The sequence below is a fragment of the Lycorma delicatula genome, chromosome 3, assembly GCF_047948215.1.
Source record: "Lycorma delicatula isolate Av1 chromosome 3, ASM4794821v1, whole genome shotgun sequence".
NCBI classification, from domain to species: Eukaryota; Metazoa; Arthropoda; class Insecta; order Hemiptera; family Fulgoridae; genus Lycorma; species Lycorma delicatula.
The window spans coordinates 134,385,210-134,406,273 of NC_134457.1; the positions used below are offsets into that span (position 1 = coordinate 134,385,210).

Sequence of the window (21,064 nt, forward strand, 5' to 3'; positions counted from 1 at the left end):
GTAAATATATTGTAAGCATAAAACATTACGACGTGTATTTCTCATCATTAGACTTCACAAATGGATTAAAGCGCAGAAATAATTTTTAATTTTTGACGCTATTACACCAGATCCAATCACTTCGAGCGAAAAGGGAATATTTTAAAGAGAATTTAGTAAAATTTTATTGTGATAACTTTTTAATCTTTTAATTTTTATGTCTGTTTAGTCTCATGGCTGTATGGAATTGTAGAGTTCGTAAGGGATTTCAAATAGGACAAAAAATAACAAGAATTATTTGATTTTTATTATTTTTGAAAGTAACAAGGACATCTGCCTGGTTGATGAACATAGTGAGGAGTGTATTTTCATTATTTTTGTCACTGAGACGGATATGGAATGCGAAACATCCTCTCTGGGGTTCCCGGCTCGTCACTAATCGGGGGAGAGCTTAAAGAACTGCATTTTTCATTACAAATATGCGCTTGAATGCCATTTCTGGGATGCAACCAACGTACTGGTCATCGGATCTGACGAAGGTCCCAGACTCATAGAATTTTTTGTCATCACAGGCATTTCGCTGATGTACTCTGAAGTTAGAGGTAGCTTAAATTCAACGTCTGATCATTCAGCTGCACTTCTTACCATTAGCGTGGTAGTTGTAAAAACTGAAGACCTGAGGATAGAATTTCTTTGAACAGGGGTGCTCGTAGATTAAAACAATTGCTAAGATCAAACGAGACATTTAAAGACATTTAGAAATTTTCTTGAGAATCTCTTCCCTTTTCAAAAGAATGATTACTCACTGTGGAAGACGAGGAAGATCTTCAATAGACCTCTACCATCTTTCCCTCCCTTGAAAACGTTGGATGGGTAGTGGGCTAGAAGCGACAGTCAGAAGGCTAAAGTAAACGCAAGATATCTTGAAAAGGTCTTTCAGTAATTTAACGTACGAGGGGTTGGTGAGAAAGAAAAATAAAATTTCTGAGTAGTCCAATTCCTGTGAAACTATTTTCATCAGCAGAGGTTCTGCGAGTAATCAGGAGAGAAGGGAATTCAAAGAAAGCTCTCGAGTATGACTTTATAACTAATAAAATGCCTTTTATGCTTGCTTCCATTCAAGGCCATTCAGTAAAATAAATAGATATATATCTATTTAAGGCCATTCATAAATCTTCTTTTTAATGGCATTCATTATTTTGGGATTAGTTTGGCTTCAGACGTGGTCATTCGACAATCGAACAAACACAAAAGAATGTCAACGTTGTCAGCAAGTGCCTAGATGAGAAAATGTATTTCTCGGCTGTTTTTTTGAATATCCGGCAGGCCTTTAATAAGATCTGACTTCTTTGTCCTATTTTGTAAATTGAAAAGGAGCCTTTCTCAACCGTATTATTTGATTCTATATAGCTGCCTAGACGAACGTTTTTCCCAGGTGTAGTAGAATCAAGACTGGTCTGTATTCTTTGATATTGGATCGGGTGTTCTTTAGGGTTCAGTTCTGGGGCCAATTCTATACTCGATTTCCAATGCGGGCCTCTCGGCTCCAAAGGACATCACAGTTGCATCGTTTGCGGTTGACACGGCAAGTAGATGGCTGACCCTATCGTAGCTTCTGCTAAACTACAAACTGTACTGGATTTAATTAATGAATGGCTAGCTAGATGTAAGATGGAAGGTTAATCCGACTAAGTATATGAAATGAGGAGTGGTAACTGCCCACGAGTTCAACTTAATGGCGTTTCCATCCAGCTTTCTAATAACGTGTGATATTTCTAGAACTGAATCTGGATCCCCGTCTAATTGAAAATTGATTTTAGTGTTCTTTTTTTACTTGACTACTAATATCTTTGTTTTATTTGATTTAAATATATTTCTTTATGGTGAATTTAACTTGTTTTTTTTTATTCAGTAGCTCTGAAATTATAATATGAATATTAGTTTGTACATTGATTCAAATCTTATAATTAATTATATTGATCATAAATCTATGTACTTTTATATTATCAACTAAACATTTATTAGTTAATTTTAATTAGGATGATATAACCATCCAAAGATGCTGAAGTTAATCTTAGTTGACAAGCTAGTAATAATAATAATAATAATAATAATAATAAAAATAAAAAATAATAGAAATAAATATAACATAATAATAAAGTAGTAAAACTTAAGAAAAATAAACTTTTTATACCAGTAATAGAAAGCTTAAGGAATCAACTATTGAGTGCTATAGAAAACGGGCGAATGTACTTTTGGAGGTCATTCGATACTTGTAATCGCTAACAATGTCCAACTTGTATGTAATTGTAGCACTCCGTAGTCTACAGGCTCTCTTCTCCCTTTTACCTTTTCCCAACTTGAGTTCTTTTTATCATTTTCATTTTTTTTACTTGCGTTTTCTTTCCTTATTTTTCAATGTTTTTGTCATTTTTCTTACTGAATGATATAAGGTATATTAATAGCAGTAAAAAGAATTTGTTGGATTTATTTAAACAAAGAATCTATATATTTTATTATCTTATTCTTTCAAAAATAAATTGATTAATATTTTACGAATAAGGTGAAAAAAAAAAATGGTAAAGAATGAAAAACAAAATTTCCTTTGGCTTAATAGCCAAAGGGCTATTTGGCTTAATAAGTCTAATTTATCTTAATCGTAAAGTAGCATATAACAAGATTATTCTGAATAATAAAATTTAATCAAAAACTTTTTTTTTCAAACAGAATAAAAAGAAAGACTTTTCTAGTTCCATTAATACATCAGTTCTGTGTATTATTTTAATATTCGTGCTAGTCCAAACAGCTTCTTGCGTCACTTTATCCTGTCAACATTTAAGGTCCATAAAAAATTGTTGAATTATTAGTCAATCAGTTTAAAGAAGCCAATAAACAATAATTATGACGAATATTTAAAAATAAAAAAAACAAAACTTGAGGATGTTCAAGTTTGATGTTCAAATCATAATCCCTGAAAATGATTTTTGGAATCAAAATGAATCTTTCATACAATGTACTTTTCAAAGTAGACGAACTTGTGAAAGCGTTGGGAAAAACGGGCAATGCAGCATCTATTCCAGGAAAAATACATTACGTTCTGATCAGACAGGTAAGCTCCGCAGTAAAATTTAAATTGCAAGAATTATATAATTAGATATGTCGGGATGGAATGTACCCGCGGCAATGGAAGAAAGCATATACTGTTCTAGTAAAAATCTGATTTATCCCAGTAGTTACCATCATATTTCCCTTACGCGGGCTACTTGAAAAATGAACGAAAAAATGATAAATAATCGACTCGTTTGGATTTTAGAAAAAGTAGTCTTTTATCCTCGCATCAAGCAAGATTTCGACGGTATCATTCAACTACTGACCAAATGATCCGCTAGAGAATACTATATACAACAGTTTCATCTCTAGGAAATACTGTATTGGAGTCTTCTTTGATCTGCAGAAGGCTTTAGATATAACCTGACGTTATGGAATAATATTTCAACTACATGATTGGGGTATTAGCGGCAATTTAGTGGCATTTCTTGGAAATTACATGAACGACCGTACTTTTTAAGTACTAGTTGATAATGAGTAATCGTCAGAAAAAAAATTGGAAAGTAGCATATGGCATGGCTTGCCGTTGAGGGGTACCTTGTTCACTAAACTTAATATCAATAAACTGAATTAGTCATTCCAGAAGAAATCAGCAAAAGGTCTAGGTCGATAATCTGGGGAATCTTATACGCCAGTAACAATACAGTGGTGAAGTATAAATTCCAACGAACGATAAACTCTCTTAACGAAGTTGCAAAGAATAACGTTTTCAGATTTTTACCAGAGAAAACTTTCTCGCATCGGTGGTATCCTAACTGAGGCAAGAACAAGGGTGAGAGATGCCTTTTTCCGAGGTACTGAAGATGACCTCTGGTAAAGTCCATAAGGGCTAGGTACGGAGGGGTGGCGAAGCTACCATATGGAGGGTGCCTCTCCCTACGGGGTCAGGATGTGTACACTTCTGTAGAAAGAGAATCCTTATCGTAGTACTGTTTTGACCATCGATGTCAAAACATTCTATTCAGTGCAAAGAGAATGTACAATTTAAGGTCTATTATTAGATAAATCCCTTATTTGGGGGACTACACATATAGGATTTGACTGATAGATACAAGAAAGCCCTAAACTTATTAAATGTTTATCAAACATCACTTGAGGCTCAGAAAAAGAGACAATGCTGCAATTATATAAAGGATTAGTTCAGTCGAAGCTTGATTACAGGTGTATTACATATTCATCCGCTATAAAGTCGCATGTAAGAAAGTTAGATCTAATGCATAACAACGGAGTTAGTTATGTCATAGGCGCTTTCCTTACGAGCTCGGTGATTAATGTAATGTCGGAAGTCGGCAGAATGCCATCATATTACAGAAGAGAGATCCTACTATTTAGGTATGCAGCAAATATATTGGCCTTTCTTACCTATATTAACTATAAAACGTTTAATAACAATTCTTTGGATGCTTTATATGAACACTGCGCTACCTATTCCAGACCAGTCGGAATACTGTGTTCGTGAGTTAGCAGAAAAAAAAAACACGAAATTGCCTTAAGGAATACGTAGCAAGTTTTATGAGAGAAATACCATGACTTTTTCTATGTATAAGCCCAAGATTAGATCTCTCTTTTAAAAAAATAAAAGAGAAACTATCAGTCATCATCAAATAGGATTTTTTAAATAATCTGTAGCTATGAATAATTTATACTGATGGTTCTAAAACTGAATATCGTGTGTAATATTATATATACGTAAATGGTGAAGCTCATTCGTGGAAACTGCCAGATTAGGCCAGTGTTTACATGGCAGAGCTTCTTGCTCTAGAGCAAGCTCTTCACTGCACAGAAAATTTATCTGCAAAGAAAAAGTTCTTATTTGTTCCGATTTTTATTACAGTTACTATTGTTTGAAACAAGAACATGAGGAAACAGTCTATATGTTTTATACCGTTCGGGATAATGATGTATATTTTTATGAACTCCAGAAAAATGCTGGTATCTCAGGAAATGAAAGCGCAAACTAAGCTGCCAAAATCTCAGCAACTTGTGAGAAAATGAATATAATTCCTATACGCGTGGCAGACGTTAAAAATCATCTACCACCCACTATCACAAACACGTGGAGTAATGAATGGAGGAAAACAAACACGAAGCACAATGCGATTAAAATTATTCGATATAAATGAAAAGCAATGTAAACCCATTTAAACTCATTGTATTTAAAAGTGGTAGTGACTAGACTCAGAATCGGTCACATACGAATAACAAATTCACATTTGTTAACTAGCGAAGAAAGACCAATGTGTAGTGTATGTGATTAACCACTTACTGTTAAGCATCTACTGGAAGCGTGTACAATATTCGAAAACCCGAGAAAGATATCCGAATTAAGAAAAAATATTTCTGCCGATTTAGAAATTGGCAAAGAAGAAGAATTGCTTACTTACATGCCAGCGGATTACTAATGCGTTTATAGTAAGCCTTTTACGAAGTCAGTATGTTGTGTTTTACTGAGAATCCTCTGTGTGAAGGCACTTCACACCCGAACATCGTGTTCTCAGATTTACATGGTATTATCCGACATTTTTGAGTGTTCCATATTATTGTGTGTTTAATGTTTTATTTTTGGGTTTATGTAAATTTCAGGGCTCTTTACACTCTGTAAGTGTTAAAAGTATGCGTTTTATTTAAATATTTCATGTTACGTTTATATTTTTGTGTTCTACTAAACTGTCAGGGCCCTATACACCCTTACATCTGATGTTCCTGCTGGTAATTGAAACAATATTTTAAAAAATGTGGTGAGAGCTAATGATCTTAGATACCCATATATAGCAAAAAAAAAAATTTAATGAATAATTATTTGATGCGTAATAATCACTTTGACGCAACAAGCTGCGGAGTTTTTGAGAGGTTATCGATATATTAAAAATATATCAATCATTTTCGTAGCAGCTAATGTTAATGTTACCTTACCTACTTCAATTTCTGAGGTCTTATTGACATCACAATATTTCAGTGGTACATGAGGACTAGCAAACAATAGCTTAAAATAACTGTTTTCTTCCCCGGAATTACAGGCCGATCTCCTTATTACCAGTGTTGTCAAAGCTATTCGGAACGATTTTCCTGGAGGGACTTAGGCGACACTTGGGAAAAGAGGTATGGCCTGAGCAATTTGGGTTCAGAGAGGGCCACTCGACGACCCTCCAACTGGTTAAATTAATCGATAGTCTTATCGGAGGCCTGAATAGAAAAGCAGTAACTGCAGCTCGCTTATGGCATTTATTCGCGGCAAACTCGCGAATATGACAATTCCCTGTCGCTATGTCAAACTGATACGGTCTTATTTACTAGACCGACAATTTTTTGTACTCATAGGGGGAACAATCTCCTCCACCAGAGACATAGCCGCAGGAGTCCTCCAACGTGTTCTTGTACACGGCCTACGTCAACGATATGTCGCTGTCGGAAGGAGTCAAAACAGCTCTATACGTAGACGACATGGCGTATTATTATGAATCCAGAAGTGTAGACTACGCGATCGAGAGACTCCAAAGGCAACTGGATCTAGTAGAGCCGTGGCTCGATATGTGGAGAATCAAGGTCAACGGTGAAAAATCGGTGGCTTTGATGTTCACATACAAGACACGTGCTCCAGCCAGGCAGCTGGAAATCTCAGGAGAGAAAATTCCCTTTGGGAAAACAGTCAAGTACCTAGGAGTAGACCTGGATAAACGGCTTACCTTAGGAGAACATGTTAAATATGTGACTCGGAGTAAAAGCCGTCAGGGCCTCACTATACCCAGTACTGAACAGTGCCAGCCCATATATCCACTGGCGACCAAACTGCTCATTTTTCGGCTATATGTCCTGTCGATTCTAACATATGCTTACCCGGCATGGGGAACTTTGTTGAATTCCACGCTTCACAATAAATTAGAAGCCGTCCAAAACATAGCGTTGCGGACGATACTTGGAGCACCGTGGCTCGTCAGAAACGCCACTCTTCGCCACGAGGTGAGACTACAAACCGTATCCGAGGTGGTGGTGGTGCAGGCATGCAGACTGTTCGGGAGAGCGGCCTTGTCCGAACACGGCCATCTTCGGGACATCTGCCGATAGGACCCTACTCCACTGGGTGTAAGAGAACGGCCTCATGCCGTATAAGACGAATCACTGTGAAGAGGCGGTACGGGGGTCGAAAAAATGACAAAGCAGGCTTAGGATCCTTTATATCGCGTAACCTATAAATGAAAATCGCGCGAAAATCTGGGCCATACAGATAGAACGCAAATTACCAAATCCATCCATAAATGAAACTTAAAATTTTTAACCGCCACTAAATAACCAAAGAAATCCGCCTGATAATAGAAAGATACAGCAGCAAGGGACATTGTCCAGGCTCTGCGATCTGTAGGGAGAAATATTGAAACTCCCGCCATTCTTGCTTTCCGTTCCGTTTACAATTTATCTTTAAAGTAATATGATCAATGTGTCGGTGGTATGGTGAATAGGGTGCGATGAAATTTGATTAATTGAGAAACGTAGTGTACTGATGTTGCACTCAATACTTCAATTAAGTCAACCAGATTATCATTTCAATCAGTTTGCGTTCGCTGCTGAGGTAGATCGAAGGAACAATAAAGAATAAATACAATACATACGAATCTTGCTGGTCACATCTTACATTATAATTTAATTAAAAATTATAAAAAGAGAACTTATAAAAAAATTGCAACTTTTTAAACATTTTCAAACATGAACCTTTATAGATTTCCTAAATAACTTACAGGAAGGTGTCTTACAATTTCAACAAAATATATCTTGAATTTAATCGATTCAAAGAAAACGCTTCAGTTAAATATTGGACTGCCGTCTTACATCGGTTGAAAAAGTTTCGCCTTTCATTTCAAAATTGTATTTTTATGATACATTTCTATTAAATTAGAAAGTTAGAAAATCAAATTAAGTTTAAACATATTAAATTAAAACAAAAGAATATTAGTCTTATAAAGAACAATTGATGTGTGGTGAGCGAGTATTATAAATCTTTCTGGTTGTATTATATTGAGCGGGCAACACATTTTACTGACGGCTTAACAAATGTTTGTTGATTTTGAAACAGCTAACATTCTTTTCAATTTTATTTTTAGATAAAACATTAATTCATTTTAATCAAACTTTTTTTTTAGTTTTTTGTATATATATATATATACTTATACAAACATAAAAAATCCTAATAAGTTCTACGTTTTTGAAGCTTTGTTTGTTCATGCTTGTCATTACTTGATGCGCATAAATTAAAAACAGATAGAAGATGGGAGTCTGTTAATAACTTTATATTCCTTTATTAACAGAAAGTTAAGAAAGTCCTTTGTTCGTTTCAACTTTATAAATACGAGTATCCCTTCTCTACGATTCAACTTACTTCTAGCTAAAAATATTCTTCAACATCTTCACTCATTTTCCCAACGTTTGGGCCTGTTAGGAGGATACGATTTTGTAATTTTACGGGCTTTTAAACCTCAATCGAATAGAAAATACCGGCAAAACATATTAGCATTTACTAAACTGAAATTTTACTACTTTACAGTTACATAATGGTGCCTCAGGGACTAATAAACATCACCACTCATTGTCACGTTACAACGTATTCTTTTTGTTTTTATTAATTATATTAAACTTCTTGAATGTACTTCTTCGTTTTAGTATCTCTCTAGATTTCTCAACCCAAGCGATCAAATCATCTTTTATATTATTAAAAGATACTCTTAGTAACATTTTCGTGCTTTTTAGTTGGATATTCTGGTTGCTCTTACTTATTCAATATTATCTATCCTTTTGATTATAAAAAGCATGCCTTACTTTAAGTGACGTCTATTCCATTTTTACTGTATTTGGAAGTGTATTTATTATGTGGTTAAATTATCAAATACTTATGTATTTGAAGATGATCACAAATTCTTTACTGGGTTACTTGCAGCCGAGTGCTTAGGCACACTGAAAATATTTAGTGCGGTATAACCCACTATTATTAAATTATGCACACTAATATTAACATAAAATACTAATTTTTTTATTCATAAGTAGGTTGTTATATTAACTTTTCTTATTGCCTTCGACATTTGGTTGTAACGGGAATGGATATGTATACAGATGTCTATCATCCACCTCTACACGAGTATATTTTAAAGAGTTGATTTCTTTGAACTGCAAAGTTAAGGACCCATACGTATACAAAAAAATCTAATTAGACAAAAAATTTCTATTTATTGCAAGGGTGGTTTTAATATTTTTCTTTTATACTCTCGATTATCTGGTTGTCCGGATATCCAGTCATTCTTTTATGCCGAAATTCAGTTGTATCTACGAGACTGTATTACCGATTTTAAAAATTCAAACGGCTTATATTTTACCATGTTGAGTGCTTTCTTTTTTTTTTTTTGTCTTCAGTCATTTGACTGGTTTGATGCAGCTCTCCAAGATTCCCTATCTAGTGCTAGTCATTTCATTTCAGTATACCCACTACATCCTACATCACTAACAATTTGTTTTACATATTCTAAACGTTGCCTGCCTGCACAAATTTTCCTTCTACCTGTCCCTCCAATATTAAAGCGACTATTCCAGAATGCCTTAATATGTGGCCTATAAGTCTGTCTCTTCTTTTAACTATATTTTTCCAAATGCTTCTTTCTTCATCTATTTGCCGCAATACCTCTTCATTTGTCACTTTATCCACCCATCTGATTTTTAACATTCTCCTATAGCACCACATTTCAAAAGCTTCTAATCTTTTCTTTTCAGGTACTCCGATCGTCCAAGTTTCACTTCCATATAAAGCTACGCTTCAAACATATACTTTCAAAAATCTTTTCCTGACATTTAAATTAATTTTTTATGTAAACAAATTATATTTCTCAGTGAAGGCTCGTTTAGCTTGTGCTATTCGGCATTTTATATCGCTCCTGCTTCGTCCATCTTTAGTAATTCTACTTCCCAAATAACAAAATTCTTCTACCTCCATAATCTTTTCTCCTCCTATTTTCACATTCAGTGGTTCATCTTTGTTACTTCTACTACATTTCATTACTTTTGTTTTGTTCTTGTTTATTTTCATGCGATAGTTCTTGCGTAGTCTATGCCGTTCATTGTTTCTTCTAAATCCTTTTTACTCTCGGCTAGAATTACTATATCATCAGCAAATCGTAGCATCTTTATTTTTTCACCTTGCACTGTTACTCCGAATCTAAATTGTTCTTTAACATCATTAACTGCTAGTTCCATGTAAAGATTAAAAAATAACGGGTATAGGGAACATCCTTGTCGGACTCCCTTTCTTATTTCGGCTTCTTTCTTATGTTCTTCAATTATTACTGTTGCTGTGTATGTTAGCAATTGTTCTTCTATCTCTGTATTTGAACCCTAATTTTTTAAATATGCTGAACATTTTATTCCAGTCTACGTTATCGAATGCCTTTTCTAGGTCTATAAACGCCAAGTATGTTGGTTTGTTTTTCTTTAGTCTTCCTTCTACTATTAATCTAAGGCCTAAAATTGCTTCCTTTGTCCCTATACTTTTCCTGAAACCAAATTGGTCTTCTCCTAACACTTCTTCCACTCTCCTCTCAATTCTTCTGTAGAGAATTCTAGTTAAGATTTTTGATGCATGACTAGTTCAACTAATTGTTCTGTATTCTTCACATTTATCTGCCCCTCCTTTCTTTGGTATCATGAATATAACATTTTTTTTGAAGTCTGACGGAACTTCCCCTTTTTCATAAATATTGCACAGCATCTTGTATAATCTATCGATCGCTTCCTCAACTGCACTGCGCAGTAATTCTACAGGTATTCCGTCTATTCCAGGGGCCTTTCTGCCATTTAAATCTTTTAATGCTCTCTTAAATTCAGATCTCAGTATTGTTTCTCCTATTTCATCCTCCTCAACTTCCTCTTCTTCCTCTATAACACCATTTTCTAATTCATTTCCTCCGTATAACTCTTCAATATATTCCACCCATCTATCGACTTTACCTTTCGTATTATATATTGGTGTACCATCTTTGTTTAACACATTACTAGATTTTAATTTATGTACCCCAAAATTTTCCTTAACTTACCTGTATGCTCCGTCTATTTTACCAATATTCATTTCTCTTTCCACTTCTGAACACTTTTCTTTAATCCACTCTTCTTTCGCTAGTTTGCACTTCCTGTTTATAGCATTTCTTAAGTGCTAAAAATTCATAAAAAAGATGTGAGCAGGATCATTCGGTTATCCGTTATTTTTCAGAAATTTACTTATATATCTTTGGAACGGGACGTCCAATTTTAAAAATTCAAACAGTGTATTTGCTAGCAGTACAAGTGCTAACGTTTGCATTCAATAGATATACTCTCGATCATCCGGTTGTCCCGTTATGTATATTTACACCTATATATTTAAAAAACGAGTTGATTTCTTTGAAATGCAAAATTAAGGACCCCATAGTTATAAAAAAAAATCTAATTCGGCAAAAGTTTTTATTGCAAGAATGGTTTTTCTTTTTTCGATGCGAATGCTCATGCGACAGTAAACCGCATTTCTATTCCACAAATCCAGCTACACAATTTTTTTTTCTGAAATAGACAAAATATTAATTTTTTAATTATTTATGGATATGCCAAATAAAAACATATGTTATCGATCGTTATTTAAAGTTACCTGTTATCAAAGATTTTAAAATTTCGTTTTTTAAATAACGTGTCGAGGGTGTTGAGAGCCCTGGCCGGCTAGTTTTTAATAATTTGATTAATTCAACAATACTAGAACGGTTCGTTTATACAACTTTTAAACATTAGTGAAAAGAATCATACCATTATAATAAATTGATCTAGCGAAGGTGAATATTTTTGTTGAATGATTTTAAGTATTACAAATCGAATGATGTAAATGAAGATGAATAAATGAATTAGTTATAATATAATTTGCGATTAATGAAATATTTCACGATTTTTTTTTTTACTAGCTGGACTTTAAGGTACTGGATTCATAATGTAATTGTATTCTTAAGCCGGAATATGGAATAACTTTATTAAAAATAATGGATGAGATTGTGAAATTCTTTATTTGTTTATTGTTTATGTTCTGTTTGTTTGTAACGTGTCTGGGACCAGATGAGTCCACTGCAAAAAATGTGCTAAAAAACAGGGCAAAAGTGTCACATCAATTAACATCCACCAAATGGTCCGACCGACCCGGATAGTGTTTGTGTTAATTTAACATGTTAGTGTTAATTTAACTACGAATTAAATGCGACACCTATTTAATCACTAGTGACGTCGACTATGCGTGTAGCGTACGCTGACGTCATCCAGCAACGCCCCGTATCCAGAACAATTTAGATGAGTCATAGTTTAGCCTAATTTTAATTATTTATATTTCCATGTGCAGCTACTATTCAATCATTAAACTTGTGCCGTCTTAAATATTATTATTACTCTTGTCGTATAATACGACTATTTATGAATAATCATACCTTCATTACTATTAATTTAAAAATGGAGGATTCAGAAAAGTTAAAACTGTTAATTAAAAAAAAAAAAGAGGGGTAGTTAAGGGACAAATGACGAGATTCAATAGTTACTTAAATAAATCAGATGATGATTCTCAGCTGATGATGATGATGTAAAATCAGATGATGATGTAAATTCAGGTGAGATAAATTTCAAGAACTGTTATCGGATTTCGGAAAAACTTCAAACAGAAATCGACATTTTAGACGAATCTGAAAGCCATGATGATGATTGGGCTCAATTTGAAGATACATTCTGTCAATTAACTACGCAAGCTCAAACTAAAATTCAGCATATCAGTAACGCTGACACTATCGGTGTAAACCATGAAACAAGCGACGAAAATAGGGAGTCAAATTGGGCTTATACCCGCTTTTCCTTATCAGCTATCAAGCTGCCCACATTTTCGGGAGAATATGACGAATGGTCATCGTTCTATGACGGTTTTAAATCATTAATTAATGACAATCCAAATCTGTCTAATCGTCAGAAATTTCACTGTCTCAAATTTTCTTTAAAGGACAGTGCCAAACAGTTTTTTACTGTTCAATTCAGTTGAGTCTGATAGGTTTTTTTTTTGTGTCTTTCTTTTTTTATTTGATTTTTTTTAATTTAGTTAATTGTACAGTATTGGATAAATAAATTTTATTTTAGAATAATAATTTTTTTTAGTACCTTTTGTATCAGGGTTAATTAATTTTTTAATTTTTTTTTCCCGAATAATGAAGATCTATCTTAATCTGTATTTTATTGTAGAATAATTATTTATAAGTTTGGGATTGTTTCGATATGAAATTCATTTCTTTTTGTATCTGGTTAACTGGTAAATTGATTTAATCGAGAATTTCTTTTTGTTAATTTTTTTTTTTCATTTTCAAATTGTATATTAAGGTGGATAAGCTCTTTTTTTTTATTTTTTATTTTTTATTTTTCTTGTTGGATTAGAATCTTTCATCATTTAAAGTTCGTTGTAGATTAAAATTTAATTTTTTTAAAATTTATTTTCTTACTGGATTTTAATTAATTTTTAATTAAGATTAAATTAGTAGATTTAAAAATTTTATTTATGAATTAGGCAAAAAATAATTTCGCCTGTTTATCAAAAACATGTCCTTTTGTGATTTATTTAAGGTTTGGCCTGCTCAATGGTTTAAATAGCCGCAGTATTTTGACTGTGCTAAGGATTTGTTTGCGACCTCGATGTTGGATTAAAAGTTTCTGTGGGGTAGGTTTTACAGTTTTGGGTCTGTTCGACCTTTAAAATTTTACATGATCTGAGTTCAAGCCGGCGTGAGCCAGGTTGGTTTCTATCTTCTTTAAATTTATTCTAATTGGTACGAAAGGATTTTTGATAATATAATAATTTACTTACTAATTTGGCAGATTTAAGTGCTTTAAATTTAGAATTTAATAATGTATTTCTACAGTTAGTAAATGTTTATTTTTAGTTCTTTTTTTTATTTGTTTTTATTCTTTTGGGCGTTGCTTTTTTTACTTTATTTGAACGCAGGGTTTTAGGTTATATTCAATTTCGTAAAGGTCCTAATAAGGTAGGTTTATTTGGTTTATGCTTTAAAGTTATTTAGAACGGAATTTTATTTTCTTGTTTTTGGAAATTATTTAATTTATTTTTTTGTACTTATTTTAGGTCTTTCAGTTTCTTTGATTTTTTGATTAATATTTCCTTTTAGATTAAATTTTGTTGGATTTTCTTATTGCCTTTTTTTTTTGTTGTTCTGGTTTGGGTGTTTATTTTATTATAATTGCTGGGTGGTCTTCAAATTCTGTATTTCTGTATTGGGTTGTATACGAAGAATTTCTTATGAAGTTGTTTTTTTTTTTGGTTATTTTTTGTTTTATCTTATATTGTGAGTCTTTTAATTTGAATTATTTTTGTTATTTTCAGTTGGATGTTTGATTTTTTTATTTTATTTTTCTTTATTTATAATTTTTCTTTCTTGTATTTTGGCTGAAACTAATCGTTCTCCACTGCAATTGCAAATGTATTAAACAATCTTTAGAAGGGTTACCCGAAAATTATAAAATTGCTTGGGACCTCTTAGTGGAGAGGTTTCAAAACAAAAGGTATTTTTTAGTCAACAAACATATCTCAGCCATTTTCAATCTAAATAAATTTGACAGAGTGTAATTGTAGTTTGAGAAAATTAATTGGCGTTGTACAAAAACATGTGCGTGCCCTTCATACATTAGGTAAACCCACTGAACACTGGGACACTAATAATTCACTTGATTATTAGCAAGTTGGGTGAAACTACTCACTGTCAGTGGGAATCAGAGATACAAGCTCCAGTGTTTCATTGAATGACATCTCAATCGTTGGTCCCACAGTACAATCAAATATTGTTAGTATTGTATCAATTTTCAGAACACATCCATATGTTGTAAGAACAGATATAGAAAAAATGTATCATCAGATTAATGTTCAATCAGCTCAACAAAATTTACAACTAATCTTTTGGGGAAACCAGCCAGAACACCTTATTAAAACATTTAAATTGCTGACAATCACTTATGGCATTGCTAGTGCTCCTTACCTAGCAACGAGAACTCTAAAGCAGCTAGCACTGGATGAAGAATTCTCCTTTCCAGTAGCATCCAAGTTAGTCATAGAGGATTTTTATGTGAATGATGTTATAACTGGAGCCAAGACAATAAAAGAAGCAAAACAACGACAGCGTGATTTAAATGATCTGCTTCATCGAGGCGGTTTTCATCTTAGGATGTGGAGCGCTAACAATCCAGACTTTCTATCTGACGTTCCATTGAAAGACTTGGCTAAGGGTTGCGTTGAGATTGATTCAAGGCACTACAATTAAGACACTGAGTTATGTAGAATCCAAGACAAGATGTATTCCAATTTTCCTTTCGTGAAGAAAACATAACTGTAAAAATAACTAAACGCACTATTTTGTCGACAATCGGAAGGATTTTTGATCCCCTTGGAATCATAGGGCAGTAATTTTAACCGCAAAATTAATTAATCATGAAAAAATTGGGGTCCTATTCACTAGGATAGGATGAAAGGGTACCTGATGAATTACTTCATCACACATAAAAGAGTGAACTCATTTTCAAGAGTCATTGAATATGCTATCAAACATTCTAGTTCAAATGGCCATAGTCCCTAAACAGAAAGGTGTTCTGAAGTTAAAGATACATGGATTCGCAGATGCTTCAGATTCTGCGTATGGTGCCTTATATTTCTCAATTGTATTGACCATGATGGAATCACTGTTAATTTAGTTATGTCAAAATTTTGTGTCGCACCATTAAAGAAAATTTCATTACCCAGACTAGAGTTGTCTGGCGTTTTGTTGTTATTTGAACTATGCAAATCAACTGTTTGTGCATTACATCTTCAAGTTTTGATTAAATTTCATATTACACTGATTACTATAACATCAGCATGGATTAAAGCTCCATCTTTTCAATGAACTACATTTGTTGCTAACAGGGTATCTAAGATATAAACTAACACCAACATCAGTTTGAAGAGTCAAAACAATCCTGCTGATTATCTGTCAAAAGGCTTAATGCCAGATGAGATTACAAAGGCAGAGTTGTATTGGAACGGACCTTTATTTTTGTATATCACAGTAATCTCCAGAAAAGCTAGTTAGTCTACCAATTAGCGATCAAATTCCAGATCGTCGGCATACATTGTTATCGTGTGTTACAACTGAAAACCAAATGATCAATTTAAATAATTTTTATGGTTTTACAAAGGCTCAACGTGTAATGAGTTACTGTTTATGCTTTATTAATAACTCTCAAGCACAAAATTTGTGTCTTCGCGGTCCGTTATCAGCTTGTAAACTTCGAATAGCGGAACGTACTTTGGTGAAGATTGTGCAAAGGGAACCAATTCCAAGTAAGCTTAACAATTTGCAGTTAGGCAAACCACTAACCAAAACAAGCAAACTCATTTCTCTAAGTCCATTCTTAGACAAAAGCAATGTAATACGCGAGTTGGTGGAAGATTACAGCACTCAGATTTAACTCCAGATCACCCCATCGTCTTATCAAAGAGTCATACATTTACTGATTTGATTGCCAGACATTTCCACATCAAAACGCTTCATGCAAGGCCACAATTATAGTTAAACATTATTCATCAAAAATACTGGCCGATCAATGGCAGGAGTTTAGTAAAATCTTCCGTCTATGCATCATATGCTTCAAGGTAAATCCAAAACTTCAGACACAAATTATGGGTGATTTACCAAGATCAAGAGTTCAAACATGACGTCGTCCTTTCTATACTACGAGTGTAAAGTATTGTGGTCCATTTCATGTTAAATAAACTAAACAAAGAGGAGCTACACCAGTAAAATGTTATTTTGCACTTTTCATTTGCTTTAGTACAAAGGCTTTGCATTTAAAACTAGTAGAAGATCTTACTACAGAATCTTTCTTGGCAGCACTTCAAAGATTTATCTCAAGATGGGGAAACCCAAAGATATGAACTCGGATGACGGTACTAATTTTGTTGGTACTCAGCTAGAACTGCGAGAACTAGCTGAGTTACTGAAGAACGACAAATTCAATAGTTCTCTCTTTATCTCAAGAAGGGATAATGTGGCATTTCATACCAATACCACATTTTGTATGTTTATGGGAGTCGTCAATGAAACATGTCAAAAAAACGTATCATGAAAACATCAATTTGTAACATTTTGAACACAGACATGCATAAATTCACACCCATTAGTTCCTTTGTTAGATAACCCAACCGATCTTACTCCTTTAACCCCTTCAAACTTCTTAATCAGTGATGTACTCACAACTAATCCTGAACCTTTCATATCTGATCTTCCAGCAATTATTAAATTATCTCATTGGCAACAAATCCAACAGTTGTTGCAACACTTCTGGTTATGGTGATCGCGAGACTACTTGACTCGCCTACAGCAGAAATAGAAGTGGACCACTTCTTCACCTAATTTGAGGACTGGTGACATGGTTATCATCAAGGAAGACTCTTCCCTCTTTACAATGGAAAATGGCCCGTATTGAAGAACATCATCCAACAGAAGATAACAAGGTTCGAGTTGTCACAGTCAAGGCTTCAAATGGTGTATTGAAAGACCAATTAACAAATTATATTTATTGTCAATTTCCTTTTAAGGAAACATTAGACATTAACTTATTTAATATTGCCATTATTATTTGTTTATCTATGTAGTATTTTTGAAGCAACCTCTTTATGGTGGAGGGGGGTGAGATTGTGAAATGCTTTATTTGTTTATTACTTATGTTCTGTGTGTTTATAATGTGTCTGGGACCAGCTGAGCTACAACAATAACAATAAGAACTAATTTATTTTACAATCAACTCCAAAAAATGTGCTAAAAACAGTGCAAAAAAAGTGTCACATCAATTAACATCCACCATATAATGTTAATGTCACATTTGTAGTTAGAAAAATTAATATCTTGTACCGAATTTATTCTTGATCTGTTTATGATGAAGCTATAAAAAATCTTACTTGCTATTCCCAATAAATCTTTTCCAGAATTCTCTAAAAAAAAAACTTATAATATTATAGAAGTATAAAATTAGAAATGAAAGTCACCCTTGTTATAAAAATAGTACTAGAAAATAAATTGTAACATTTTTTGGAGAGCTAAGATTTTTGTCTGAAAAAGGATAAAATTTATTTGAAAGTGGAAAAAAAAATCAGGGTTGTAAAAACATATAAATTACAAGTCCAAAGCTCATTATGATATATTTAAAATAATATCATAAATGTTTTTTTTATTTTCTAGAAAAGACCTAGTGGTATCATTACACTAATTAAGTTTTACATTTTTTCTATATAATCTGTAAATAACAATGTTCAGTTACAATTAAAAAAAAAATAATAAGAAGAAAAGTAGTAATAATATTATTTCTAATTGCTTAATGCAAAAAAATTGTTTTGTTTTATTTAAATCAGTTTTTCTGTTAACATTTTCAATGAGTAAATACCTGCAAAAAAAATAAGCAATCTGTACCGTAAAACAGAACTCATAAATGTTTTTCATAAAAGATGAAAAACTAAACTACCATAAATTACCATATATCAACATGAAATTTAACATTTTTTAACATTCTGATTAATAAAATTCATTTTAGTTCCCATTAAAAGTATCTTGCAGTATTCTATACAGGTTAATTTATTTAATAAATAATTACAGCACATTTTACCTTCAAGCAAAAGTGCAACTAAACAAAATAATCAGCAACACCTGTTGTCTATTAACTAAATTATTATTCGGTGACCTGTTAATTAATTGATTAGATGGTGGAGTTATTTCAGTTTGTTTTCAACAGTAAAAACCTTTAAAATCCTGGTTCTTGTTAAGGGTTGTTATGTAGTATTGCCGCGTGTTCGTGGTTCGACAAAGACATTGAGAGACTAACACTCTTAAAAAAGTTTTATAAATACAATTAGTTACTCTCAAACACGAGTATATAAAATAAATTGTATGAATAAAAATAATGATAAATATATAATATAAAATATAGTAATTCAAATTAAAAACGGAATTGATTTCATAACAATTCTTTTATGGAGATGAAAATACAATAAGATTTACTAAAAACTTTATAATAAAATCTAATATTATTGAATTCACAATAAGTTAACGATAGAAAAATCTACAATTCATTTTCTGCAAGTATTATTTACTTCTACTGTTTAGAAAAGAATTACCCTACACTTTATGAATGAGTAGAGAATACAGTCAATTTCCCTCTTGTTCACGAATAACTCTCCGAACAGCTTCTTTTTTCAAACCGCTGTCCAAAATAGAATACTCGTGACGCACTCTTCACTCGTCGTTATCAAACACTTTGATATTTGATGTTATTGCTATTATCGCAGTTTCACTGAACTCGAACTTGCAAACCTACTACTACCAGCTTTGTCCGCTGTTCACTGACAGTATTTATATTTCCTGACCTGCAGAACCAGAACCCATCCTTTTAATTTTTATTGTCCGCACCTTCTAATTTTTTCTATAAGTACTTTTTTTTTAGAAAGAATCTCTTTGTTGTTCCTTCCAGATTTTCTTTTTGGAATATACTCGTTACCCTTTCCCTGTTACAATATGTTTTATACAAGTATACAGCTAAAAGTAAAAGTTGACTATTTGTAATACGTATTCACTGTATATATAATTTTTCATCTAGAATCTGAAAAGTGTTATCAAATATTAATTTTTTATTTATTATCAGTGTTTAAAATTATTTTTGCTACGGCTGTATTTAATGTTTGAATTATGCGGCTGGAACCTGTATAATAATGAGGATCATTATGAGACAGTTTTTCATTATGATACAGGTGGTTTTTTTCTTTTTCTTCTTCCCGGGCCAGATCCTGCAGTTAAGTATTACACAGCTGAGGAGAGTGTCCTTTACTCTAACGGGCCTCCACGTCTCGGCCCGCCAATCGGATCTCACTTTGCGTCCGCCTCAAACCCCCAGAGTAGAATCCACCAGGCCCGGCTATGTCGTCCCTGAGTCTCTATTCCGGGAGCCAGGACTCGTTCTTTATGCCAATGCATTTAACGGAGACAGCCCGAGTGGGCATCCCCGCCGGCACTCCGTCTTTTCGCTTGGGGGTGCGAGAATCCTCGTACGTCATTGGTACCGCCCACTCGTGCTAACAGGAGCTCCACAGAGGGCTGTCCCTCATCCCCGAGCCACCCGATCCTTCTCCTGAAGTTCCCTTGCCACGAACCCTTTAATGATACAGGTGTTTAACCAAACAAAACCCTGCTCTTTTCAGTCACTGATCAATAAAGAGGATATTATATCAGCTGTTTTTTTTACTTTGCTTTTAGTCCGATTTAGTAGTTAGCAAGTAGAGATTAATTTGAAAGTTCACCAATATTTGACTAAGTTTATATATTACACTGTTTATTATTTGTTTTAATTATGTTGGCTTCTGAGGAAGAAATGTCTTTAACACCGATCGGTATTAAGAAAAAACAGAACTTATGACTAATAACATATTTCTACAGAAATGTATTGTTTAATATATTTTTTTTAAAAACAACGTATTCTATCATTGATTTAGACTATTAATCCCAATATTTTCTCAGCTATAGAAAAAATACGGTATGCAACATTACAGTCGCCATTAATGCTCCACTCTTGCGAAGTTTACGACACTAGCCAAGGCTTGAGTTGTAACTTATTTCGCACTCCTGCGTCATTGGCTATCATCATTGTAGGTTCGTTGTACAATGTACTATTTTTACACTTAGTAGAATTTAGCTCTCTTGTATTTTCACAGCAAATATGACTGAATATGAATGAATGATCACTCTTGTAGGTTAAAGCTAATTAATCCTGAGAAATGAAGAAAATCCTTTTATCTATTAAACTTCATTATGGAGTCATCAATTCTTAAATGCAACTTTGGTGAGAAATAGTAACTGTTGATTGTTAATTTATCTGAATAATAATA

At 33.2% G+C, this 21,064-nt stretch overlaps 1 long non-coding RNA gene across 1 annotated transcript in view; it reads left to right on the forward strand.

Moving 5' to 3' along the window:
- Nucleotides 1-21,064, forward strand: part of LOC142322029 (uncharacterized) — a 285,094-nt gene that overhangs the window by 97,089 nt on the left and 166,941 nt on the right. The gene's annotated exons all lie outside the window — the stretch shown is intronic.